The sequence below is a fragment of the Schistocerca nitens genome, chromosome 4 (genome assembly GCF_023898315.1).
Source record: "Schistocerca nitens isolate TAMUIC-IGC-003100 chromosome 4, iqSchNite1.1, whole genome shotgun sequence".
In the NCBI taxonomy this organism is placed as follows: Eukaryota; Metazoa; Arthropoda; class Insecta; order Orthoptera; family Acrididae; genus Schistocerca; species Schistocerca nitens.
Window position 1 is genome coordinate 616,576,049 of NC_064617.1, and position 25,477 is coordinate 616,601,525.

Genomic DNA, 25,477 nt, shown 5'->3' on the forward strand with positions numbered 1-25,477 from the left:
TATGCATGAAAGTGGCCAAATATCGACAAGAGTTCGCACTGTTAGGGTGAGGTGAATAAGCTAGTGCGGTGCGAAAATTTTCGAAGAGAGAGGCGGTTTTAAAGAAAGCACAAGAGTCCTATGAATGCCCTCTTGTGTGTTTCTCTTTCAGTGGCTATTTGGCATGTCTGCTTGCGCCATAGAAAGCTACTGTATGTGCCCCAGGCCCCCATCTAGCGGCCGGAGGTGCAAGCGGTGTTTACATACAGTCTCGCCTGAGGCAATGGTCTCTCATTTCGGAACGCAAGAAGCACTGGTAGCGCACAAAAATAGCCGAGTGAGATCATTGCGGCCAAGTAAGGGTAGAAGTAGGTTCTTTGCAGAATGTCTGAGCTTAAGAAATTCTTCGATAAGTAAATCGCGAAATGTGAAGAATGTGTCGTATTCTCGTAGGGCGTGTTGACGGTCTCGTGGCATAAGTAGCGAGCGGTGATAGCTTGCAAGCAAGATCATACTTCACAGGATCATTTCTGTAGTATGTCTTCAACTCTCTCTAGTTCAACGCTGGAGTAGACGTAACCACGATGATGAGTGGTAGCACTCTCCCTGAGCGTGAGGCTTGCGATCAAGATTCATCGCATCTTGGTTGTAATCGATGATCGTTCACCACATTCTGAGGGATGTGGGAAGGGAATAGCGCTTTCCGAGTGGTGGTTTTATTATATAGATTAGAAGCATAAGTCATACTGTTGGTATCGGGACCCGCGTCGTTGCAGAAATGTCGCTACAGGTTGTGGAAAGACTTCGATTGCGACATGTCATGAAAGCCTCGTGGAAGTTTCTCGAGTGGCACGGGGACGAGCCATTTGATTTGGCCTGCTCCAAGTGCTAGGCTTGGATGACAACGACGTACTTTTGAGTTACAAGAATGAGTGAGCAACACAAGAAGAGTGCAATTGATGACCATAAAAAGCTGACACACAACACAGTCTCGATAATCACCACTAATGCATGATGTACGAAACATTTAGGAGGAGCACGTTTGGCTAGCAAACATGAATTGAGTGATTTGCAAGGCAGTGTTATCTGCAAGAAGGAATGCATGAAATTCGCAAATGAATAAGACTGGTTCAAATACTATCGACAGAAATTTTATTTCTGTTGTCAACTAGTATTAATTAGTTGTGTGGGAGCAGGGGGATATTTCCCTTGCACCATACATCTACATACACGTTGCGTGTGATGTGGCCTAGTTTTGCGTACAAAGAACTATCTAGTTGTCAGTTTTTTGAGTGAACGAGTGTGGTGGGGAGGAGAGAGATTAGTGTTAGATGCAGAGCAGTGCGGGCAGTTGTGTGTCGGACGTTGTATGTCGGACGGTGGGTCGCCGACAGGAATTATGCGTGCTGCCATCTGTCGGCAGGTGAGGTAATGAAGCAGCTTGAATGGTGACAGAAATGATGAAAATAGTTATCTAAAGAGTAATAGCGACGACAGTTGGCAGACACTTATTTCAGCGTTGACAGTTAGTTTGGGGTGTGTGCTTGCATGACACTGGAAGTCTGTTGACGGTAGAGAAGTAGACAAGACGGCAAGAATTTTCGGCGTTCTCGCGGAGAAGTAATAGAGAAGCAGCCATAAGTATTGAAGTGAGGGCGTTGATCGGCACTCTGGTTTCCCTTCAAACCGAATAAATCTTTCGCCTTTTACTAAAGATTTCCGTGGAGGGGAACATTAAATGAGTCTAGACGGTATTTTTTGTAGTGCTCGGCTATTGCTGAGCCACAATCACAAGTAAAACGTAATGTGAGTAGCAAGAGGTAGATTGTGTTGTGAGAATGAAGGGCGTGGATTAGCGGATCACGTTTGGCCTGAAATGGCGTGCAGTGTGTTAGACGATTGTGTAGAGAGAGAGAGAGGGGGACAGAGCTATTTATTGTCCTGCAAACTCTTGGTGAACCCTTTCCGTACCTCAGTTGTAGATGATTTGAGAATGTTTACTTGCACTGCAGTTGCACAACAGCATATAAGCTGATATTTGGAAGTGAATGATGAATGATTGTCTTTGTAATAAATACTGGTATGTGATAAGTAGATTTTGTTTTGAAAGCCAAAATAATTTTTACCGCAGAAGTTTGTGATTTGTAGGTATGATGTGAGTGAGATTTGGGCTGAAGATGGTGGTTAGTTGGGCAGGATGAGTATTTCAATTGTTTTCAATAGAGTGGATATTAGTGGCACTGGCTTGTTGCCATAATGTGGCATTGGTTCTTTGTTCATAACAGTGTACTCAGTTTTGTAGAAGATTTAGGTGAGAAAGAGACAGTTGTTGAATATGACATAGATAGCTAGAAATGAATTGAGTAGCAATTTCCTGCTAGGTGTAGTTTGGGTATGATGTGTCTCAGTGAGAGATAAATCTTGAAATTGAAGGGTTGTTCCTTGCTACAGTCTTGGAAACTATGTATCTGTTGTTGACTCCAATGTTTTCAAGATTACTTGTGTACAAAATTGGCCAGACTTTGCAGTTTCTTCTTCAATAAATCAGTGGAAGGTGGTGCAGATAATGGTAAAAATGTTCAGTGCCTCCTGTGAGTTGTTGATGCTGCTTGTCTTTTAAGTAAAATTGAAAGGGGCTCTTGATTGACCCAGCCATACACAGAGCTGGTGCATACTTGGCTTGAGAAGACTTTGGTCAGTAAATGATGAAATACCGACACAGTGGTCACAACAAAGCTCCTTTCCCTGCATTTTAGTTTCCCTCGGGTATAGAGTGACATGTTATTGGCAGAGGATGTGCAGATAATCACTTTGATCAGGCTGTTCGTTTTTTTAATGCTCTTTTACCAGAATCCATTCATAGTGATTAGTGTGTTCTCTGTTGGAACACGATGAGAACATTGTGTGAAGTGCACAGAAGTAGCTATTTGAGTATGTATGAAAATGTGAGGTAACCACTGTTACTCCTAAATTTCTGTGGAATTAAGTTTTCTGTGTGTGTGTGTGTTTGAAAATCCCAGAGGTTCAAGTTGGTAGTTTATATGTTGCAAGCGAAAAAAGCTTTTTAGTAAACTGAGGCACTAGCATTAGTTCCCTGTTCACTGTGACAAGGAAGCTAGTATAAAAAGTAGTTTGTGGTTTTGTTTGCAAAGAAGTGATCATGGGATGAAAGCACTGCTTGAGATTATTCTGAGATGATGGGGGGGATTGCTAAACATCTAGCATTTTAGTAAGGAGCTTGTCGGAGTATTTGTATAGTTGTAAGATTATTTGTTATTTTATGAGAAATTTCTTTATTCATAGCACATGGGCCATCATAGTTGAAGCATAAAGATTGGCATGGTATGCGTAGGTCTGTAAAATGTCCTGACAGTGATGTTCATAGGGACTTGTTGTATACTTTGATTCTTCATCTGTTTAACAGTAGACATAAGAAATGTATTAGTGGAGCAAGTAGCTGTGAAATTAGTAGTGTATGATTGATAGTATGGACGTGGCGCTTGAAGGAAGTGTTTGTTTAGCTGTGGGTGTTTTCATAATTGCCATGTGAGGAGAAGCAATACTCGTGATAGGCGACGAGAGGTACAGAGAGAAACACATTTATTGCGAGTATTGTATATCAGCAGCTCTTGGGCGGGTATCAAGTAAGACGCAAAGTGAAACGAAAGAGGAAGTATGCATGAAAGTGGCCAAATATCGACAAGAGTTCGCACTGTTAGGGTGAGGTGAATAAGCTAGTGCGGTGCGAAAATTTTCGAAGAGAGAGGCGGTTTTAAAGAAAGCACAAGAGTCCTATGAATGCCCTCTTGTGTGTTTCTCTTTCAGTGGCTATTTGGCATGTCTGCTTGCGCCATAGAAAGCTACTGTATGTGCCCCAGGCCCCCATCTAGCGGCCGGAGGTGCAAGCGGTGTTTACATACAGTCTCGCCTGAGGCAATGGTCTCTCATTTCGGAACGCAAGAAGCACTGGTAGCGCACAAAAATAGCCGAGTGAGATCATTGCGGCCAAGTAAGGGTAGAAGTAGGTTCTTTGCAGAATGTCTGAGCTTAAGAAATTCTTCGATAAGTAAATCGCGAAATGTGAAGAATGTGTCGTATTCTCGTAGGGCGTGTTGACGGTCTCGTGGCATAAGTAGCGAGCGGTGATAGCTTGCAAGCAAGATTATACTTCACAGGATCATTTCTGTAGTATGTCTTCAACTCTCTAGTTCAACGCTGGAGTAGACGTAACCACGATGATGAGTGGTAGCACTCTCCCTGAGCGTGAGGCTTGCGATCAAGATTCATCGCATCTTGGTTGTAATCGATGATCGTTCACCACATTCTGAGGGATGTGGGAAGGGAATAGCGCTTTCCGAGTGGTGGTTTTATTATATAGATTAGAAGCATAAGTCATACTGTTGGTATCGGGACCCGCGTCGTTGCAGAAATGTCGCTACAGGTTGTGGAAAGCCTTCGATTGCGACATGTCATGAAAGCCTCGTGGAAGTTTCTCGAGTGGCACGGGGACGAGCCATTTGATTTGGCCTGCTCCAAGTGCTAGGCTTGGATGACAACGACGTACTTTTGAGTTACAAGAATGAGTGAGCAACACAAGAAGAGTGCAATTGATGACCATAAAAAGCTGACACACAACACAGTCTCGATAATCACCACTAATGCATGATGTACGAAACATTTAGGAGGAGCACGTTTGGCTAGCAAACATGAATTGAGTGATTTGCAAGGCAGTGTTATCTGCAAGAAGGAATGCATGAAATTCGCAAATGAATAAGACTGGTTCAAATACTATCGACAGAAATTTTATTTCTGTTGTCAACTAGTATTAATTAGTTGTGTGGGAGCAGGGGGATATTTCCCTTGCACCATACATCTACATACACGTTGCGTGTGATGTGGCCTAGTTTTGCGTACAAAGAACTATCTAGTTGTCAGTTTTTTGAGTGAACGAGTGTGGTGGGGAGGAGAGAGATTAGTGTTAGATGCAGAGCAGTGCGGGCAGTTGTGTGTCGGACGTTGTATGTCGGACGGTGGGTCGCCGACAGGAATTATGCGTGCTGCCATCTGTCGGCAGGTGAGGTAATGAAGCAGCTTGAATGGTGACAGAAATGATGAAAATAGTTATCTAAAGAGTAATAGCGACGACAGTTGGCAGACACTTATTTCAGCGTTGACAGTTAGTTTGGGGTGTGTGCTTGCATGACACTGGAAGTCTGTTGACGGTAGAGAAGTAGACAAGACGGCAAGAATTTTCGGCGTTCTCGCGGAGAAGTAATAGAGAAGCAGCCATAAGTATTGAAGTGAGGGCGTTGATCGGCACTCTGGTTTCCCTTCGAACCGAATAAATCTTTCGCCTTTTACTAAAGATTTCCGTGGAGGGGAACATTAAATGAGTCTAGAAGGTATTTTTTGTAGTGCTCGGCTATTGCTGAGCCACAATCACAAGTAAAACGTAATGTGAGTAGCAAGAGGTAGATTGTGTTGTGAGAATGAAGGGCGTGGATTAGCGGATCACGTTTGACCTGAAATGGCGTGCAGTGTGTTAGACGATTGTGTAGAGAGAGAGAGAGGGGGGGGGGGTAGAGGGGGGCAGAGCTATTTATTGTCCTGCAAACTCTTGGTGAACCCTTTCCGTACCTCAGTTGTAGATGATTTGAGAATGTTTACTTGCACTGCAGTTGCACAACAGCATATAAGCTGATATTTGGAAGTGAATGATGAATGATTGTCTTTGTAATAAATACTGGTATGTGATAAGTAGATTTTGTTTTGAAAGCCAAAATAATTTTTACCGCAGAAGTTTGTGATTTGTAGGTATGATGTGAGTGAGATTTGGGCTGAAGATGGTGGTTAGTTGGGCAGGATGAGTATTTCAATTGTTTTCAATAGAGTGGATATTAGTGGCACTGGCTTGTTGCCATAATGTGGCATTGGTTCTTTGTTCATAACAGTGTACTCAGTTTTGTAGAAGATTTAGGTGAGAAAGAGACAGTTGTTGAATATGACATAGATAGCTAGAAATGAATTGAGTAGCAATTTCCTGCTAGGTGTAGTTTGGGTATGATGTGTCTCAGTGAGAGATAAATCTTGAAATTGAAGGGTTGTTCCTTGCTACAGTCTTGGAAACTATGTATCTGCTGTTGACTCCAATGTTTTCAAGATTACTTGTGTACAAAATTGGCCAGACTTTGCAGTTTCTTCTTCAATAAATCAGTGGAAGGTGGTGCAGATAATGGTAAAAATGTTCAGTGCCTCCTGTGAGTTGTTGATGCTGCTTGTCTTTTAAGTAAAATTGATAGGGGCTCTTGATTGACCCAGCCATACACAGAGCTGGTGCATACTTGGCTTGAGAAGACTTTGGTCAGTAAATGATGAAATACCGACACAGTGGTCACAACAAAGCTCCTTTCCCTGCATTTTAGTTTCCCTCGGGTATAGAGTGACATGTTATTGGCAGAGGATGTGCAGATAATCACTTTGATCAGGCTGTTCGTTTTTTTAATGCTCTTTTACCAGAATCCATTCATAGTGATTAGTGTGTTCTCTGTTGGAACACGATGAGAACATTGTGTGAAGTGCACAGAAGTAGCTATTTGAGTATGTATGAAAATGTGAGGTAACCACTGTTACTCCTAAATTTCTGTGGAATTAAGTTTTCTGTGTGTGTGTGTGTGTGTGTGTGTGTGTGTGTGTGTGTTTGAAAATCCCAGAGGTTCAAGTTGGTAGTTTATATGTTGCAAGCGAAAAAAGCTTTTTAGTAAACTGAGGCACTAGCATTAGTTCCCTGTTCACTGTGACAAGGAAGCTAGTATAAAAAGTAGTTTGTGGTTTTGTTTGCAAAGAAGTGATCATGGGATGAAAGCACTGCTTGAGATTATTCTGAGATAATGGGGGGGATTGCTAAACATCTAGCATTTTAGTAAGGAGCTTGTCGGAGTATTTGTATGGTTGTAAGATTATTTGTTATTTTATGAGAAATTTCTTTATTCATAGCACATGGGCCATCATAGTTGAAGCATAAAGATTGGCATGGTATGCGTAGGTCTGTAAAATGTCCTGACAGTGATGTTCATAGGGACTTGTTGTATACTTTGATTCTTCATCTGTTTAACAGTAGACATAAGAAATGTATTAGTGGAGCAAGTAGCTGTGAAATTAGTAGTGTATGATTGATAGTATGGACGTGGCGCTTGAAGGAAGTGTTTGTTTAGCTGTGGGTGTTTTCATAATTGCCATGTGAGGAGAAGCAATACTCGTGATAGGCGACGAGAGGTACAGAGAGAAACACATTTATTGCGAGTATTGTATATCAGCAGCTCTTGGGCGGGTATCAAGTAAGACGCAAAGTGAAACGAAAGAGGAAGTATGCATGAAAGTGGCCAAATATCGACAAGAGTTCGCACTGTTAGGGTGAGGTGAATAAGCTAGTGCGGTGCGAAAATTTTCGAAGAGAGAGGCGGTTTTAAAGAAAGCACAAGAGTCCTATGAATGCCCTCTTGTGTGTTTCTCTTTCAGTGGCTATTTGGCATGTCTGCTTGCGCCATAGAAAGCTACTGTATGTGCCCCAGGCCCCCATCTAGCGGCCGGAGGTGCAAGCGGTGTTTACATACAGTCTCGCCTGAGGCAATGGTCTCTCATTTCGGAACGCAAGAAGCACTGGTAGCGCACAAAAATAGCCGAGTGAGATCATTGCGGCCAAGTAAGGGTAGAAGTAGGTTCTTTGCAGAATGTCTGAGCTTAAGAAATTCTTCGATAAGTAAATCGCGAAATGTGAAGAATGTGTCGTATTCTCGTAGGGCGTGTTGACGGTCTCGTGGCATAAGTAGCGAGCGGTGATAGCTTGCAAGCAAGATCATACTTCACAGGATCATTTCTGTAGTATGTCTTCAACTCTCTCTAGTTCAACGCTGGAGTAGACGTAACCACGATGATGAGTGGTAGCACTCTCCCTGAGCGTGAGGCTTGCGATCAAGATTCATCGCATCTTGGTTGTAATCGATGATCGTTCACCACATTCTGAGGGATGTGGGAAGGGAATAGCGCTTTCCGAGTGGTGGTTTTATTATATAGATTAGAAGCATAAGTCATACTGTTGGTATCGGGACCCGCGTCGTTGCAGAAATGTCGCTACAGGTTGTGGAAAGACTTCGATTGCGACATGTCATGAAAGCCTCGTGGAAGTTTCTCGAGTGGCACGGGGACGAGCCATTTGATTTGGCCTGCTCCAAGTGCTAGGCTTGGATGACAACGACGTACTTTTGAGTTACAAGAATGAGTGAGCAACACAAGAAGAGTGCAATTGATGACCATAAAAAGCTGACACACAACACAGTCTCGATAATCACCACTAATGCATGATGTACGAAACATTTAGGAGGAGCACGTTTGGCTAGCAAACATGAATTGAGTGATTTGCAAGGCAGTGTTATCTGCAAGAAGGAATGCATGAAATTCGCAAATGAATAAGACTGGTTCAAATACTATCGAGAGAAATTTTATTTCTGTTGTCAACTAGTATTAATTAGTTGTGTGGGAGCAGGGGGATATTTCCCTTGCACCATACATCTACATACACGTTGCGTGTGATGTGGCCTAGTTTTGCGTACAAAGAACTATCTAGTTGTCAGTTTTTTGAGTGAACGAGTGTGGTGGGGAGGAGAGAGATTAGTGTTAGATGCAGAGCAGTGCGGGCAGTTGTGTGTCGGACGTTGTATGTCGGACGGTGGGTCGCCGACAGGAATTATGCGTGCTGCCATCTGTCGGCAGGTGAGGTAATGAAGCAGCTTGAATGGTGACAGAAATGATGAAAATAGTTATCTAAAGAGTAATAGCGACGACAGTTGGCAGACACTTATTTCAGCGTTGACAGTTAGTTTGGGGTGTGTGCTTGCATGACACTGGAAGTCTGTTGACGGTAGAGAAGTAGACAAGACGGCAAGAATTTTCGGCGTTCTCGCGGAGAAGTAATAGAGAAGCAGCCATAAGTATTGAAGTGAGGGCGTTGATCGGCACTCTGGTTTCCCTTCAAACCGAATAAATCTTTCGCCTTTTACTAAAGATTTCCGTGGAGGGGAACATTAAATGAGTCTAGAAGGTATTTTTTGTAGTGCTCGGCTATTGCTGAGCCACAATCACAAGTAAAACGTAATGTGAGTAGCAAGAGGTAGATTGTGTTGTGAGAATGAAGGGCGTGGATTAGCGGATCACGTTTGACCTGAAATGGCGTGCAGTGTGTTAGACGATTGTGTAGAGAGAGAGAGAGGGGGGGGGGGTAGAGGGGGGCAGAGCTATTTATTGTCCTGCAAACTCTTGGTGAACCCTTTCCGTACCTCAGTTGTAGATGATTTGAGAATGTTTACTTGCACTGCAGTTGCACAACAGCATATAAGCTGATATTTGGAAGTGAATGATGAATGATTGTCTTTGTAATAAATACTGGTATGTGATAAGTAGATTTTGTTTTGAAAGCCAAAATAATTTTTACCGCAGAAGTTTGTGATTTGTAGGTATGATGTGAGTGAGATTTGGGCTGAAGATGGTGGTTAGTTGGGCAGGATGAGTATTTCAATTGTTTTCAATAGAGTGGATATTAGTGGCACTGGCTTGTTGCCATAATGTGGCATTGGTTCTTTGTTCATAACAGTGTACTCAGTTTTGTAGAAGATTTAGGTGAGAAAGAGACAGTTGTTGAATATGACATAGATAGCTAGAAATGAATTGAGTAGCAATTTCCTGCTAGGTGTAGTTTGGGTATGATGTGTCTCAGTGAGAGATAAATCTTGAAATTGAAGGGTTGTTCCTTGCTACAGTCTTGGAAACTATGTATCTGCTGTTGACTCCAATGTTTTCAAGATTACTTGTGTACAAAATTGGCCAGACTTTGCAGTTTCTTCTTCAATAAATCAGTGGAAGGTGGTGCAGATAATGGTAAAAATGTTCAGTGCCTCCTGTGAGTTGTTGATGCTGCTTGTCTTTTAAGTAAAATTGATAGGGGCTCTTGATTGACCCAGCCATACACAGAGCTGGTGCATACTTGGCTTGAGAAGACTTTGGTCAGTAAATGATGAAATACCGACACAGTGGTCACAACAAAGCTCCTTTCCCTGCATTTTAGTTTCCCTCGGGTATAGAGTGACATGTTATTGGCAGAGGATGTGCAGATAATCACTTTGATCAGGCTGTTCGTTTTTTTAATGCTCTTTTACCAGAATCCATTCATAGTGATTAGTGTGTTCTCTGTTGGAACACGATGAGAACATTGTGTGAAGTGCACAGAAGTAGCTATTTGAGTATGTATGAAAATGTGAGGTAACCACTGTTACTCCTAAATTTCTGTGGAATTAAGTTTTCTGTGTGTGTGTGTGTGTGTTTGAAAATCCCAGAGGTTCAAGTTGGTAGTTTATATGTTGCAAGCGAAAAAAGCTTTTTAGTAAACTGAGGCACTAGCATTAGTTCCCTGTTCACTGTGACAAGGAAGCTAGTATAAAAAGTAGTTTGTGGTTTTGTTTGCAAAGAAGTGCTCATGGGATGAAAGCACTGCTTGAGATTATTCTGAGATGATGGGGGGGATTGCTAAACATCTAGCATTTTAGTAAGGAGCTTGTCGGAGTATTTGTATAGTTGTAAGATTATTTGTTATTTTATGAGAAATTTCTTTATTCATAGCACATGGGCCATCATAGTTGAAGCATAAAGATTGGCATGGTATGCGTAGGTCTGTAAAATGTCCTGACAGTGATGTTCATAGGGACTTGTTGTATACTTTGATTCTTCATCTGTTTAACAGTAGACATAAGAAATGTATTAGTGGAGCAAGTAGCTGTGAAATTAGTAGTGTATGATTGATAGTATGGACGTGGCGCTTGAAGGAAGTGTTTGTTTAGCTGTGGGTGTTTTCATAATTGCCATGTGAGGAGAAGCAATACTCGTGATAGGCGACGAGAGGTACAGAGAGAAACACATTTATTGCGAGTATTGTATATCAGCAGCTCTTGGGCGGGTATCAAGTAAGACGCAAAGTGAAACGAAAGAGGAAGTATGCATGAAAGTGGCCAAATATCGACAAGAGTTCGCACTGTTAGGGTGAGGTGAATAAGCTAGTGCGGTGCGAAAATTTTCGAAGAGAGAGGCGGTTTTAAAGAAAGCACAAGAGTCCTATGAATGCCCTCTTGTGTGTTTCTCTTTCAGTGGCTATTTGGCATGTCTGCTTGCGCCATAGAAAGCTACTGTATGTGCCCCAGGCCCCCATCTAGCGGCCGGAGGTGCAAGCGGTGTTTACATACAGTCTCGCCTGAGGCAATGGTCTCTCATTTCGGAACGCAAGAAGCACTAGTAGCGCACAAAAATAGCCGAGTGAGATCATTGCGGCCAAGTAAGGGTAGAAGTAGGTTCTTTGCAGAATGTCTGAGCTTAAGAAATTCTTCGATAAGTAAATCGCGAAATGTGAAGAATGTGTCGTATTCTCGTAGGGCGTGTTGACGGTCTCGTGGCATAAGTAGCGAGCGGTGATAGCTTGCAAGCAAGATCATACTTCACAGGATCATTTCTGTAGTATGTCTTCAACTCTCTCTAGTTCAACGCTGGAGTAGACGTAACCACGATGATGAGTGGTAGCACTCTCCCTGAGCGTGAGGCTTGCGATCAAGATTCATCGCATCTTGGTTGTAATCGATGATCGTTCACCACATTCTGAGGGATGTGGGAAGGGAATAGCGCTTTCCGAGTGGTGGTTTTATTATATAGATTAGAAGCATAAGTCATACTGTTGGTATCGGGACCCGCGTCGTTGCAGAAATGTCGCTACAGGTTGTGGAAAGACTTCGATTGCGACATGTCATGAAAGCCTCGTGGAAGTTTCTCGAGTGGCACGGGGACGAGCCATTTGATTTGGCCTGCTCCAAGTGCTAGGCTTGGATGACAACGACGTACTTTTGAGTTACAAGAATGAGTGAGCAACACAAGAAGAGTGCAATTGATGACCATAAAAAGCTGACACACAACACAGTCTCGATAATCACCACTAATGCATGATGTACGAAACATTTAGGAGGAGCACGTTTGGCTAGCAAACATGAATTGAGTGATTTGCAAGGCAGTGTTATCTGCAAGAAGGAATGCATGAAATTCGCAAATGAATAAGACTGGTTCAAATACTATCGACAGAAATTTTATTTCTGTTGTCAACTAGTATTAATTAGTTGTGTGGGAGCAGGGGGATATTTCCCTTGCACCATACATCTACATACACGTTGCGTGTGATGTGGCCTAGTTTTGCGTACAAAGAACTATCTAGTTGTCAGTTTTTTGAGTGAACGAGTGTGGTGGGGAGGAGAGAGATTAGTGTTAGATGCAGAGCAGTGCGGGCAGTTGTGTGTCGGACGTTGTATGTCGGACGGTGGGTCGCCGACAGGAATTATGCGTGCTGCCATCTGTCGGCAGGTGAGGTAATGAAGCAGCTTGAATGGTGACAGAAATGATGAAAATAGTTATCTAAAGAGTAATAGCGACGACAGTTGGCAGACACTTATTTCAGCGTTGACAGTTAGTTTGGGGTGTGTGCTTGCATGACACTGGAAGTCTGTTGACGGTAGAGAAGTAGACAAGACGGCAAGAATTTTCGGCGTTCTCGCGGAGAAGTAATAGAGAAGCAGCCATAAGTATTGAAGTGAGGGCGTTGATCGGCACTCCGGTTTCCCTTCAAACCGAATAAATCTTTCGCCTTTTACTAAAGATTTCCGTGGAGGGGAACATTAAATGAGTCTAGAAGGTATTTTTTGTAGTGCTCGGCTATTGCTGAGCCACAATCACAAGTAAAACGTAATGTGAGTAGCAAGAGGTAGATTGTGTTGTGAGAATGAAGGGCGTGGATTAGCGGTTCACGTTTGGCCTGAAATGGCGTGCAGTGTGTTAGACGATTGTGTAGAGAGAGAGTGAGGGGGGTAGAGGGGGACAGAGCTATTTATTGTCCTGCAAACTCTTGGTGAACCCTTTCCGTACCTCAGTTGTAGATGATTTGAGAATGTTTACTTGCACTGCAGTTGCACAACAGCATATAAGCTGATATTTGGAAGTGAATGATGAATGATTGTCTTTGTAATAAATACTGGTATGTGATAAGTAGATTTTGTTTTGAAAGCCAAAATAATTTTTACCGCAGAAGTTTGTGATTTGTAGGTATGATGTGAGTGAGATTTGGGCTGAAGATGGTGGTTAGTTGGGCAGGATGAGTATTTCAATTGTTTTCAATAGAGTGGATATTAGTGGCACTGGCTTGTTGCCATAATGTGGCATTGGTTCTTTGTTCATAACAGTGTACTCAGTTTTGTAGAAGATTTAGGTGAGAAAGAGACAGTTGTTGAATATGACATAGATAGCTAGAAATGAATTGAGTAGCAATTTCCTGCTAGGTGTAGTTTGGGTATGATGTGTCTCAGTGAGAGATAAATCTTGAAATTGAAGGGTTGTTCCTTGCTACAGTCTTGGAAACTATGTATCTGCTGTTGACTCCAATGTTTTCAAGATTACTTGTGTACAAAATTGGCCAGACTTTGCAGTTTCTTCTTCAATAAATCAGTGGAAGGTGGTGCAGATAATGGTAAAAATGTTCAGTGCCTCCTGTGAGTTGTTGATGCTGCTTGTCTTTTAAGTAAAATTGATAGGGGCTCTTGATTGACCCAGCCATACACAGAGCTGGTGCATACTTGGCTTGAGAAGACTTTGGTCAGTAAATGATGAAATACCGACACAGTGGTCACAACAAAGCTCCTTTCCCTGCATTTTAGTTTCCCTCGGGTATAGAGTGACATGTTATTGGCAGAGGATGTGCAGATAATCACTTTGATCAGGCTGTTCGTTTTTTTAATGCTCTTTTACCAGAATCCATTCATAGTGATTAGTGTGTTCTCTGTTGGAACACGATGAGAACATTGTGTGAAGTGCACAGAAGTAGCTATTTGAGTATGTATGAAAATGTGAGGTAACCACTGTTACTCCTAAATTTCTGTGGAATTAAGTTTTCTGTGTGTGTGTGTGTGTGTGTTTGAAAATCCCAGAGGTTCAAGTTGGTAGTTTATATGTTGCAAGCGAAAAAAGCTTTTTAGTAAACTGAGGCACTAGCATTAGTTCCCTGTTCACTGTGACAAGGAAGCTAGTATAAAAAGTAGTTTGTGGTTTTGTTTGCAAAGAAGTGATCATGGGATGAAAGCACTGCTTGAGATTATTCTGAGATGATGGGGGGGATTGCTAAACATCTAGCATTTTAGTAAGGAGCTTGTCGGAGTATTTGTATAGTTGTAAGATTATTTGTTATTTTATGAGAAATTTCTTTATTCATAGCACATGGGCCATCATAGTTGAAGCATAAAGATTGGCATGGTATGCGTAGGTCTGTAAAATGTCCTGACAGTGATGTTCATAGGGACTTGTTGTATACTTTGATTCTTCATCTGTTTAACAGTAGACATAAGAAATGTATTAGTGGAGCAAGTAGCTGTGAAATTAGTAGTGTATGATTGATAGTATGGACGTGGCGCTTGAAGGAAGTGTTTGTTTAGCTGTGGGTGTTTTCATAATTGCCATGTGAGGAGAAGCAATACTCGTGATAGGCGACGAGAGGTACAGAGAGAAACACATTTATTGCGAGTATTGTATATCAGCAGCTCTTGGGCGGGTATCAAGTAAGACGCAAAGTGAAACGAAAGAGGAAGTATGCATGAAAGTGGCCAAATATCGACAAGAGTTCGCACTGTTAGGGTGAGGTGAATAAGCTAGTGCGGTGCGAAAATTTTCGAAGAGAGAGGCGGTTTTAAAGAAAGCACAAGAGTCCTATGAATGCCCTCTTGTGTGTTTCTCTTTCAGTGGCTATTTGGCATGTCTGCTTGCGCCATAGAAAGCTACTGTATGTGCCCCAGGCCCCCATCTAGCGGCCGGAGGTGCAAGCGGTGTTTACATACAGTCTCGCCTGAGGCAATGGTCTCTCATTTCGGAACGCAAGAAGCACTAGTAGCGCACAAAAATAGCCGAGTGAGATCATTGCGGCCAAGTAAGGGTAGAAGTAGGTTCTTTGCAGAATGTCTGAGCTTAAGAAATTCTTCGATAAGTAAATCGCGAAATGTGAAGAATGTGTCGTATTCTCGTAGGGCGTGTTGACGGTCTCGTGGCATAAGTAGCGAGCGGTGATAGCTTGCAAGCAAGATCATACTTCACAGGATCATTTCTGTAGTATGTCTTCAACTCTCTCTAGTTCAACGCTGGAGTAGACGTAACCACGATGATGAGTGGTAGCACTCTCCCTGAGCGTGAGGCTTGCGATCAAGATTCATCGCATCTTGGTTGTAATCGATGATCGTTCACCACATTCTGAGGGATGTGGGAAGGGAATAGCGCTTTCCGAGTGGTGGTTTTATTATATAGATTAGAAGCATAAGTCATACTGTTGGTATCGGGACCCGCGTCGTTGCAGAAATGTCGCTACAGGTTGTGGAAAGACTTCGATTGCGACATGTCATGAAAGCCTCGTGGAAGTTTCTCGAGTGGCACGGGGACGAGCCATTTGATTTGGCCTGCTCCAAGTGCTAGGCTTGGATGACAACGACGCACTTTTGAGTTACAAGAATGAGTGAGCAACACAAGAAGAATGCAATTGATGACCATAAAAAGCTGACACACAACACAGTCTCGATAATCACCACTAATGCATGATGTACGAAACATTTAGGAGGAGCACGTTTGGCTAGCAAACATGAATTGAGTGATTTGCAAGGCAGTGTTATCTGCAAGAAGGAATGCATGAAATTCGCAAATGAATAAGACTGGTTCAAATACTATCGACAGAAATTTTATTTCTGTTGTCAACTAGTATTAATTAGTTGTGTGGGAGCAGGGGGATATTTCCCTTGCACCATACATCTACATACACGTTGCGTGTGATGTGGCCTAGTTTTGCGTACAAAGAACTATCTAGTTGTCAGTTTTTTGAGTGAACGAGTGTGGTGGGGAGGAGAGAGATTAGTGTTAGATGCAGAGCAGTGCGGGCAGTTGTGTGTCGGACGTTGTATGTCGGACGGTGGGTCGCCGACAGGAATTATGCGTGCTGCCATCTGTCGGCAGGTGAGGTAATGAAGCAGCTTGAATGGTGACAGAAATGATGAAAATAGTTATCTAAAGAGTAATAGCGACGACAGTTGGCAGACACTTATTTCAGCTTTGACAGTTAGTTTGGGGTGTGTGCTTGCATGACACTGGAAGTCTGTTGACGGTAGAGAAGTAGACAAGACGGCAAGAATTTTCGGCGTTCTCGCGGAGAAGTAATAGAGAAGCAGCCATAAGTATTGAAGTGAGGGCGTTGATCGGCACTCTGGTTTCCCTTCAAACCGAATAAATCTTTCGCCTTTTACTAAAGATTTCCGTGGAGGGGAACATTAAATGAGTCTAGAAGGTATTTTTTGTAGTGCTCGGCTATTGCTGAGCCACAATCACAAGTAAAACGTAATGTGAGTAGCAAGAGGTAGATTGTGTTGTGAGAATGAAGGGCGTGGATTAGCGGATCACGTTTGACCTGAAATGGCGTGCAGTGTGTTAGACGATTGTGTAGAGAGAGAGAGAGAGAGGGGGGGGGGGGGTAGAGGGGGACAGAGCTATTTATTGTCCTGCAAACTCTTGGTGAACCCTTTCCGTACCTCAGTTGTAGATGATTTGAGAATGTTTACTTGCACTGCAGTTGCACAACAGCATATAAGCTGATATTTGGAAGTGAATGATGAATGATTGTCTTTGTAATAAATACTGGTATGTGATAAGTAGATTTTGTTTTGAAAGCCAAAATAATTTTTACCGCAGAAGTTTGTGATTTGTAGGTATGATGTGAGTGAGATTTGGGCTGAAGATGGTGGTTAGTTGGGCAGGATGAGTATTTCAATTGTTTTCAATAGAGTGGATATTAGTGGCACTGGCTTGTTGCCATAATGTGGCATTGGTTCTTTGTTCATAACAGTGTACTCAGTTTTGTAGAAGATTTAGGTGAGAAAGAGACAGTTGTTGAATATGACATAGATAGCTAGAAATGAATTGAGTAGCAATTTCCTGCTAGGTGTAGTTTGGGTATGATGTGTCTCAGTGAGAGATAAATCTTGAAATTGAAGGGTTGTTCCTTGCTACAGTCTTGGAAACTATGTATCTGTTGTTGACTCCAATGTTTTCAAGATTACTTGTGTACAAAATTGGCCAGACTTTGCAGTTTCTTCTTCAATAAATCAGTGGAAGGTGGTGCAGATAATGGTAAAAATGTTCAGTGCCTCCTGTGAGTTGTTGATGCTGCTTGTCTTTTAAGTAAAATTGAAAGGGGCTCTTGATTGACCCAGCCATACACAGAGCTGGTGCATACTTGGCTTGAGAAGACTTTGGTCAGTAAATGATGAAATACCGACACAGTGGTCACAACAAAGCTCCTTTCCCTGCATTTTAGTTTCCCTCGGGTATAGAGTGACATGTTATTGGCAGAGGATGTGCAGATAATCACTTTGATCAGGCTGTTCGTTTTTTTAATGCTCTTTTACCAGAATCCATTCATAGTGATTAGTGTGTTCTCTGTTGGAACACGATGAGAACATTGTGTGAAGTGCACAGAAGTAGCTATTTGAGTATGTATGAAAATGTGAGGTAACCACTGTTACTCCTAAATTTCTGTGGAATTAAGTTTTCTGTGTGTGTGTGTGTGTGTGTGTGTGTGTTTGAAAATCCCAGCGGTTCAAGTTGGTAGTTTATATGTTGCAAGCGAAAAAAGCTTTTTAGTAAACTGAGGCACTAGCATTAGTTCCCTGTTCACTGTGACAAGGAAGCTAGTATAAAAAGTAGTTTGTGGTTTTGTTTGCAAAGAAGTGATCATGGGATGAAAGCACTGCTTGAGATTATTCTGAGATGATGGGGGGATTGCTAAACATCTAGCATTTTAGTAAGGAGCTTGTCGGAGTATTTGTATAGTTGTAAGATTATTTGTTATTTTATGAGAAATTTCTTTATTCATAGCACATGGGCCATCATAGTTGAAGCATAAAGATTGGCATGGTATGCGTAGGTCTGTAAAATGTCCTGACAGTGATGTTCATAGGGACTTGTTGTATACTTTGATTCTTCATCTGTTTAACAGTAGACATAAGAAATGTATTAGTGGAGCAAGTAGCTGTGAAATTAGTAGTGTATGATTGATAGTATGGACGTGGCGCTTGAAGGAAGTGTTTGTTTAGCTGTGGGTGTTTTCATAATTGCCATGTGAGGAGAAGCAATACTCGTGATAGGCGACGAGAGGTACAGAGAGAAACACATTTATTGCGAGTATTGTATATCAGCAGCTCTTGGGCGGGTATCAAGTAAGACGCAAAGTGAAACGAAAGAGGAAGTATGCATGAAAGTGGCCAAATATCGACAAGAGTTCGCACTGTTAGGGTGAGGTGAATAAGCTAGTGCGGTGCGAAAATTTTCGAAGAGAGAGGCGGTTTTAAAGAAAGCACAAGAGTCCTATGAATGCCCTCTTGTGTGTTTCTCTTTCAGTGGCTATTTGGCATGTCTGCTTGCGCCATAGAAAGCTACTGTATGTGCCCCAGGCCCCCATCTAGCGGCCGGAGGTGCAAGCGGTGTTTACATACAGTCTCGCCTGAGGCAATGGTCTCTCATTTCGGAACGCAAGAAGCACTGGTAGCGCACAAAAATAGCCGAGTGAGATCATTGCGGCCAAGTAAGGGTAGAAGTAGGTTCTTTGCAGAATGTCTGAGCTTAAGAAATTCTTCGATAAGTAAATCGCGAAATGTGAAGAATGTGTCGTATTCTCGTAGGGCGTGTTGACGGTCTCGTGGCATAAGTAGCGAGCGGTGATAGCTTGCAAGCAAGATCATACTTCACAGGATCATTTCTGTAGTATGTCTTCAACTCTCTCTAGTTCAACGCTGGAGTAGACGTAACCACGATGATGAGTGGTAGCACTCTCCCTGAGCGTGAGGCTTGCGATCAAGATTCATCGCATCTTGGTTGTAATCGATGATCGTTCACCACATTCTGAGGGATGTGGGAAGGGAATAGCGCTTTCCGAGTGGTGGTTTTATTATATAGATGTTTTTAATCACGTTCACACTTTTACTTATAAAATACTTTATTAAAATATACATAGGTTCACTTCATAAAAGACACACGAAGATTGACTATTGCGCCCCATCACTCACACATATATACACAAACAGCTGTCACCACAATCGATACTTCTCGAACATACTTTCTCATATCCGATATAAATGTATTACATAATTCCAACACACCTCCTTACATTTATATCGCGATGTTTAACATATTCCTAATTTTAATGAATTTTTCTTTACATAACGACTTTGTGAATATATCTGCAACATTTTCATTTGAATCTACTTTAACAATATCAATGAGTCCCTGTAAATAATACTCATTCACAAAATGGTAATGCACTTCTATGTATTTTGAATTCTTTGTAAAATTACCAAACTTCGCTATATTTAATGCTCCTGAATTGTCTTCATATATGACAATAGGTTTTTCAAATTTAACATTAAAAATGTCTAAAATATCACGTACAAGTTTCACCTCGCTTACAGCTTCAGACAATGCTACATATTCTGCGAAAGTTGAAGCCTTTGTAACACTCGCTTGTTTTCTTGACTTCCAAAATACAACATTACCAAATAACCTAATTACATAACCAGAAGTTGACTTTCTATCCACACTATCACCTGCCCAATCTGAATCCACAAAACAATCTAATATCTCAGCACTTTCATTCCTACAATAGTTTAATTTCAAATCTTTAGTTAAATATAAATATTTCAAAATTCTCAAAGCATATTTAAAATGAGTACTACTGTAACAACTTTGGAATCTGCTCAAGTAATTCACACTATAGCTAATATCTGGTCTAGTACCCGAACTTACGTACAAGAGTGCACCTATCAAGTTTCTATATCTAACATCATTACAATCTTCATACGCTGGTTCCAACTTTAAATTTACTTCCATTGGAGTTTTGTACAAGATCGAATCTTCAATTTTATATTTCGCAGCTAACGAATCAATATATTTTTCTTGACTCAAACTCATAACTCTTGTTTCACAATCATAATTAATATCGATGCCAAGATATCTTTTTACCTCACCTAAATCTTTCATATTAAATCGTTTTGACAATAAGTTCTTAATCTTAACAATTTTTTCTTTTCTCACACAGCAAATGAGCAAATCGTCGACAAAAATAATCAAATAAATCAAGACATCTCCATCTCGCAATACATAAAGACAATAATCATATTTACTCCTTTTAAAACCTAAACTTCTTAAAAACTCATCAAGACAATTGTACCAAGCTCGTGAGCTTTCTCGCAAACCATACAATGCTTTATACAATTTACAGACTCTATCCGTACCATCATCATATCCTCTTGGCTGCTTTACATAAACTTCAGATAAAACTTTACAATTTAGAAACGCAGTCTCTACGTCCATTTGTTCTATAACCAAACCTTCTTGACAACAGTATGACAACAAAATCTTTAATGTTTGCATATTGGTTACTGGAGAATAAATATCCTCGACGACTTCTTTTTGTTGAAACCCCCTGACAACTAATCTTGCTTTGTAAACACTTTCTGATTTCTTTGTGAAAACCCACTTTACATCAATGGCTTCTTTATCAACTGGTTTATCTACTAATTCCCATGTTTTGTTTTTGTTCAAACAATCAATTTCCTTATTCATCGCTTTTTCCCAATAATTTGATTCGGCGCTGTTAATCGCCTCCTCAAAGCTTTCCGGACTATTTGCACTGCAAAAGTTTACATAAATAAAGTTGCTGTAAACATAATCATTTAATATTTTTGGTTTTCTTTCTCTAGATGATCTCCTCAACCCAAGTACTTTCTCTGGTTCATGATTATCAGAAAGCTTTTCATTTTTCTCAATTTCCTTCTGTTTTTCTATTAGTTCAGTTTCATTTTCTATACTTTTGTGTTCAGAATCACTAGAATATTCACTTACTGAATCATAATCTTTAAACCCAATACATTTAACACCACTTTCAACAATGTCCACATGTCGAGCAACAACTATCTTATTATTTATTAGCACTCTGTAGCCTACTTCACAATAACCCATTAAAACCCCCAAATCGGCTTTCCTATCCCATTTTGACTTCCTCAGTTGCTCAGGTACTCTTACAAAAACTCTACTCCCATACAATTTCAAATGATTAACATTAGGTCTTTTCCCCAGTAATATCTCATAAGGAGTTTTCTTTTCAATGGTGTTAGCTAAAGTTCTGTTTTTGAGGTACGCTGCTGCACAAACCACTTCAGGCCAAAATCTCTTGTCTACTCGCGCTTCGGCTAGCAGACACCGAGACATGTCCATGATGGATCTGTTATACCTTTCAGCAGTACCATTAAGCTCATGCACATAAGGTGGACAAGCATTCAATACAATTCCTTTTTGTCTCACAAATTCATAGACATTTTCATTTAAATATTCCTTCCCATTGTCACATCTTATCTTTTTAACAGTTTTCCCAGTGAGATTCTCAACTTCATTAATATACTCTACAAAACAATTGTATACTTGATCTTTAGATTTTATGGTGTAAACACGAGCTGCCTTACTGTAATCATCAATGAAAGAAAGAAAATATCTTTCCCCATGCATTCCAGTAGTTGAGTGAGGCCCATTTAGATCTGTGTGAACAATTTCTAAAATTTCTTTTGCTTTGGTTCTATTATTTTTAAAAAGAACATTATGCATTTTGTTTTCGATACAGATTTTACATTTCATAAATTCTGATTCTAGTTCTGAAGGAACCCCATCTAACAATTGATGTTTACATAAAGTATTTAAATGATTGAAATTAACATGTCCCAAAATGCGATGCCATTTTTCCTTTGTTGTCATATTATTGTCTTTACTCATAACATTAACATTAACTTCTCCTTTATTAATAGTACTACTCATTTTATACAACCCACTCTCTTTCCATGCAATCGCAATCAATCCATTAGCTTTATCAAAAATTTTAGCATTATTCCTTACCGATACAATTTTGTGATTACCTGTAATTTTGGCATAACTGATCAAGTTTTTGTCTATGTCTTTTACAAAGAAAACATCTCGCATATTAATTGGAACCATTTGATCATAGACAGGAAAATTACTAATTACATTACCAACTTTAGTAGCTTGCAAAATTTTTCCATCAGCAATTTTTACATTTATAGGTTGTTTTAAAGTTATACTCTTAGAAAAATATTCCTCATTATTAATAACATGATCAGTACAGCCACTGTCTAATAACCAATTGATTTGAATTTGATTGTTGTTACTTGACTCTACTGTTCTATTTTGACCTATCATGGAATTAACCTCTGTTATAAAACTACTCATACCATGATCACTCTGATGGTAACCTTGCTTGCTGTGATGCCGACCGCTGCTAAAACCATGCTGCTCTCCTCGACCACGTTGCCTGCTGCCATAACCTCCACGCTGCATGTTGCCGTAATTTCCACGCTGTACATTGCTATAGCCTCCACGCTGCATATTTCCATTACCTCTGTCGCTACTTTGAAAATGTACTCCACGATGCCATGTGCCTCTGTTACTTGTTCTTCCCTGGTTACAATCACGTTTGAAGTGACCTGCTTTGCCGCATCGATAACATACTTGCTCCTGATTTCTTGAATTTAATTTTCTTTCTGTGTGAAATGCATTTGATTTTACCTCTTCATTTCCAGTTTTTGCATTCAATAATTGAATCTTACTTTTAACATATTCAACTGTCTGGTCCTCTTCCTTCAAGACGTCCACTAAGTCCCCAATATAGCTCATTGACTCTGGTAACGTTCGCAGCATATAATTTAACTTCTCCTTTTCCGTTACTTTAGCGCCTGCAGATTTCAGCTCATTTACAGTTTTTTCAAATGCACTGAAAAATGTCCCCGTATCACTGTAATCACTTAACCTCAATTTGTCCAACTTGTTTCTGCATAATATTTGAAGGGCTGTAGACTCTTTCGAATATAATTCATCAAATTTCTTCATGATCTCGAAAGCACTTTCTCTGTCACTCACGAATTCTAGTTGCTTATGAAGAGGAGAAGCATAAGTCATACTGTTGGTATCGGGACCCGCGTCGTTGCAGAAATGTCGCTACAGGTTGTGGAAAGACTTCGATTGCGACATGTCATGAAAGCCTCGTGGAAGTTTCTCGAGTGGCACGGGGACGAGCCATTTGATTTGGCCTGCTCCAAGTGCTAGGCTTGGATGACAACGACGTACTTTTGAGTTACAAGAATGAGTGAGCAACACAAGAAGAGTGCAATTGATGACCATAAAAAGCTGACACACAACACAGTTTGATTTGGCCTGCTCCAAGTGCTAGGCTTGGATGACAACGACGTACTTTTGAGTTACAAGAATGAGTGAGCAACACAAGAAGAGTGCAATTGATGACCATAAAAAGCTGACACACAACACAGTCTCGATAATCACCACTAATGCATGATGTACGAAACATTTAGGAGGAGCACGTTTGGCTAGCAAACATGAATTGAGTGATTTGCAAGGCAGTGTTATCTGCAAGAAGGAATGCATGAAATTCGCAAATGAATAAGACTGGTTCAAATACTACCGACAGAAATTTTATTTCTGTTGTCAACTAGTATTAATTAGTTGTGTGGGAGCAGGGGGATATTTCCCTTGCACCATACATCTACATACACGTTGCGTGTGATGTGGCCTAGTTTTGCGTACAAAGAACTATCTAGTTGTCAGTTTTTTGAGTGAACGAGTATGGTGGGGAGGAGAGAGATTAGTGTTAGATGCAGAGCAGTGCGGGCAGTTGTGTGTCGGACGTTGTATGTCGGACGGTGGGTCGCCGACAGGAATTATGCGTGCTGCCATCTGTCGGCAGGTGAGGTAATGAAGCAGCTTGAATGGTGACAGAAATGATGAAAATAGTTATCTAAAGAGTAATAGCGACGACAGTTGGCAGACACTTATTTCAGCGTTGACAGTTAGTTTGGGGTGTGTGCTTGCATGACACTGGAAGTCTGTTGACGGTAGAGAAGTAGACAAGACGGGAAGAATTTTCGGCGTTCTCGCGGAGAAGTAATAGAGAAGCAGCCATAAGTATTGAAGTGAGGGCGTTGATCGGCACTCTGGTTTCCCTTCAAACCGAATAAATCTTTCGCCTTTTACTAAAGATTTCCGTGGAGGGGAACATTAAATGAGTCTAGAAGGTATTTTTTGTAGTGCTCGGCTATTGCTGAGCCACAATCACAAGTAAAACGTAATGTGAGTAGCAAGAGGTAGATTGTGTTGTGAGAATGAAGGGCGTGGATTAGCGGATCACGTTTGACCTGAAATGGCGTGCAGTGTGTTAGACGATTGTGTAGAGAGAGAGAGAGAGAGGGGGGGGGGTAGAGGGGGGCAGAGCTATTTATTGTCCTGCAAACTCTTGGTGAACCCTTTCCGTACCTCAGTTGTAGATGATTTGAGAATGTTTACTTGCACTGCAGTTGCACAACAGCATATAAGCTGATATTTGGAAGTGAATGATGAATGATTGTCTTTGTAATAAATACTGGTATGTGATAAGTAGATTTTGTTTTGAAAGCCAAAATAATTTTTACCGCAGAAGTTTGTGATTTGTAGGTATGATGTGAGTGAGATTTGGGCTGAAGATGGTGGTTAGTTGGGCAGGATGAGTATTTCAATTGTTTTCAATAGAGTGGATATTAGTGGCACTGGCTTGTTGCCATAATGTGGCATTGGTTCTTTGTTCATAACAGTGTACTCAGTTTTGTAGAAGATTTAGGTGAGAAAGAGACAGTTGTTGAATATGACATAGATAGCTAGAAATGAATTGAGTAGCAATTTCCTGCTAGGTGTAGTTTGGGTATGATGTGTCTCAGTGAGAGATAAATCTTGAAATTGAAGGGTTGTTCCTTGCTACAGTCTTGGAAACTATGTATCTGCTGTTGACTCCAATGTTTTCAAGATTACTTGTGTACAAAATTGGCCAGACTTTGCAGTTTCTTCTTCAATAAATCAGTGGAAGGTGGTGCAGATAATGGTAAAAATGTTCAGTGCCTCCTGTGAGTTGTTGATGCTGCTTGTCTTTTAAGTAAAATTGATAGGGGCTCTTGATTGACCCAGCCATACACAGAGCTGGTGCATACTTGGCTTGAGAAGACTTTGGTCAGTAAATGATGAAATACCGACACAGTGGTCACAACAAAGCTCCTTTCCCTGCATTTTAGTTTCCCTCGGGTATAGAGTGACATGTTATTGGCAGAGGATGTGCAGATAATCACTTTGATCAGGCTGTTCGTTTTTTTAATGCTCTTTTACCAGAATCCATTCATAGTGATTAGTGTGTTCTCTGTTGGAACACGATGAGAACATTGTGTGAAGTGCACAGAAGTAGCTATTTGAGTATGTATGA

At 41.0% G+C, this 25,477-nt stretch overlaps 12 non-coding genes across 12 annotated transcripts; all 12 read left to right on the forward strand.

Moving 5' to 3' along the window:
* Positions 1 to 484: 484 nt before the first annotated feature.
* On the forward strand, positions 485 to 691 carry LOC126254493 (small nucleolar RNA U3). The gene has a single exon (XR_007546172.1). It is a non-coding gene; the product is annotated as a small nucleolar RNA U3 (small nucleolar RNA).
* Positions 692 to 1,644: 953 nt separating this feature from the next.
* On the forward strand, positions 1,645 to 1,763 carry LOC126254766 (U5 spliceosomal RNA). Its single transcript, XR_007546407.1, has one exon. It is a non-coding gene; the product is annotated as a U5 spliceosomal RNA (small nuclear RNA).
* Positions 1,764 to 4,137: 2,374 nt separating this feature from the next.
* On the forward strand, positions 4,138 to 4,342 carry LOC126254367 (small nucleolar RNA U3). Its single transcript, XR_007546065.1, has one exon. It is a non-coding gene; the product is annotated as a small nucleolar RNA U3 (small nucleolar RNA).
* Positions 4,343 to 5,295: 953 nt separating this feature from the next.
* LOC126254778 (U5 spliceosomal RNA) lies at positions 5,296 to 5,414 on the forward strand. The gene has a single exon (XR_007546418.1). It is a non-coding gene; the product is annotated as a U5 spliceosomal RNA (small nuclear RNA).
* Positions 5,415 to 7,827: 2,413 nt separating this feature from the next.
* On the forward strand, positions 7,828 to 8,034 carry LOC126254494 (small nucleolar RNA U3). Its single transcript, XR_007546173.1, has one exon. It is a non-coding gene; the product is annotated as a small nucleolar RNA U3 (small nucleolar RNA).
* A 953-nt stretch (positions 8,035 to 8,987) lies between these two features.
* Positions 8,988 to 9,106, forward strand: LOC126254715 (U5 spliceosomal RNA). Its single transcript, XR_007546364.1, has one exon. It is a non-coding gene; the product is annotated as a U5 spliceosomal RNA (small nuclear RNA).
* Positions 9,107 to 11,499: 2,393 nt separating this feature from the next.
* On the forward strand, positions 11,500 to 11,706 carry LOC126254495 (small nucleolar RNA U3). Its single transcript, XR_007546174.1, has one exon. It is a non-coding gene; the product is annotated as a small nucleolar RNA U3 (small nucleolar RNA).
* Positions 11,707 to 12,659: 953 nt separating this feature from the next.
* Positions 12,660 to 12,778, forward strand: LOC126254768 (U5 spliceosomal RNA). Its single transcript, XR_007546409.1, has one exon. It is a non-coding gene; the product is annotated as a U5 spliceosomal RNA (small nuclear RNA).
* A 2,390-nt stretch (positions 12,779 to 15,168) lies between these two features.
* LOC126254496 (small nucleolar RNA U3) lies at positions 15,169 to 15,375 on the forward strand. Its single transcript, XR_007546175.1, has one exon. It is a non-coding gene; the product is annotated as a small nucleolar RNA U3 (small nucleolar RNA).
* Positions 15,376 to 16,328: 953 nt separating this feature from the next.
* On the forward strand, positions 16,329 to 16,447 carry LOC126254717 (U5 spliceosomal RNA). Its single transcript, XR_007546365.1, has one exon. It is a non-coding gene; the product is annotated as a U5 spliceosomal RNA (small nuclear RNA).
* Positions 16,448 to 18,855: 2,408 nt separating this feature from the next.
* On the forward strand, positions 18,856 to 19,062 carry LOC126254497 (small nucleolar RNA U3). The gene has a single exon (XR_007546176.1). It is a non-coding gene; the product is annotated as a small nucleolar RNA U3 (small nucleolar RNA).
* Positions 19,063 to 24,183: 5,121 nt separating this feature from the next.
* Positions 24,184 to 24,302, forward strand: LOC126254718 (U5 spliceosomal RNA). Its single transcript, XR_007546366.1, has one exon. It is a non-coding gene; the product is annotated as a U5 spliceosomal RNA (small nuclear RNA).
* Positions 24,303 to 25,477: the final 1,175 nt, after the last annotated feature.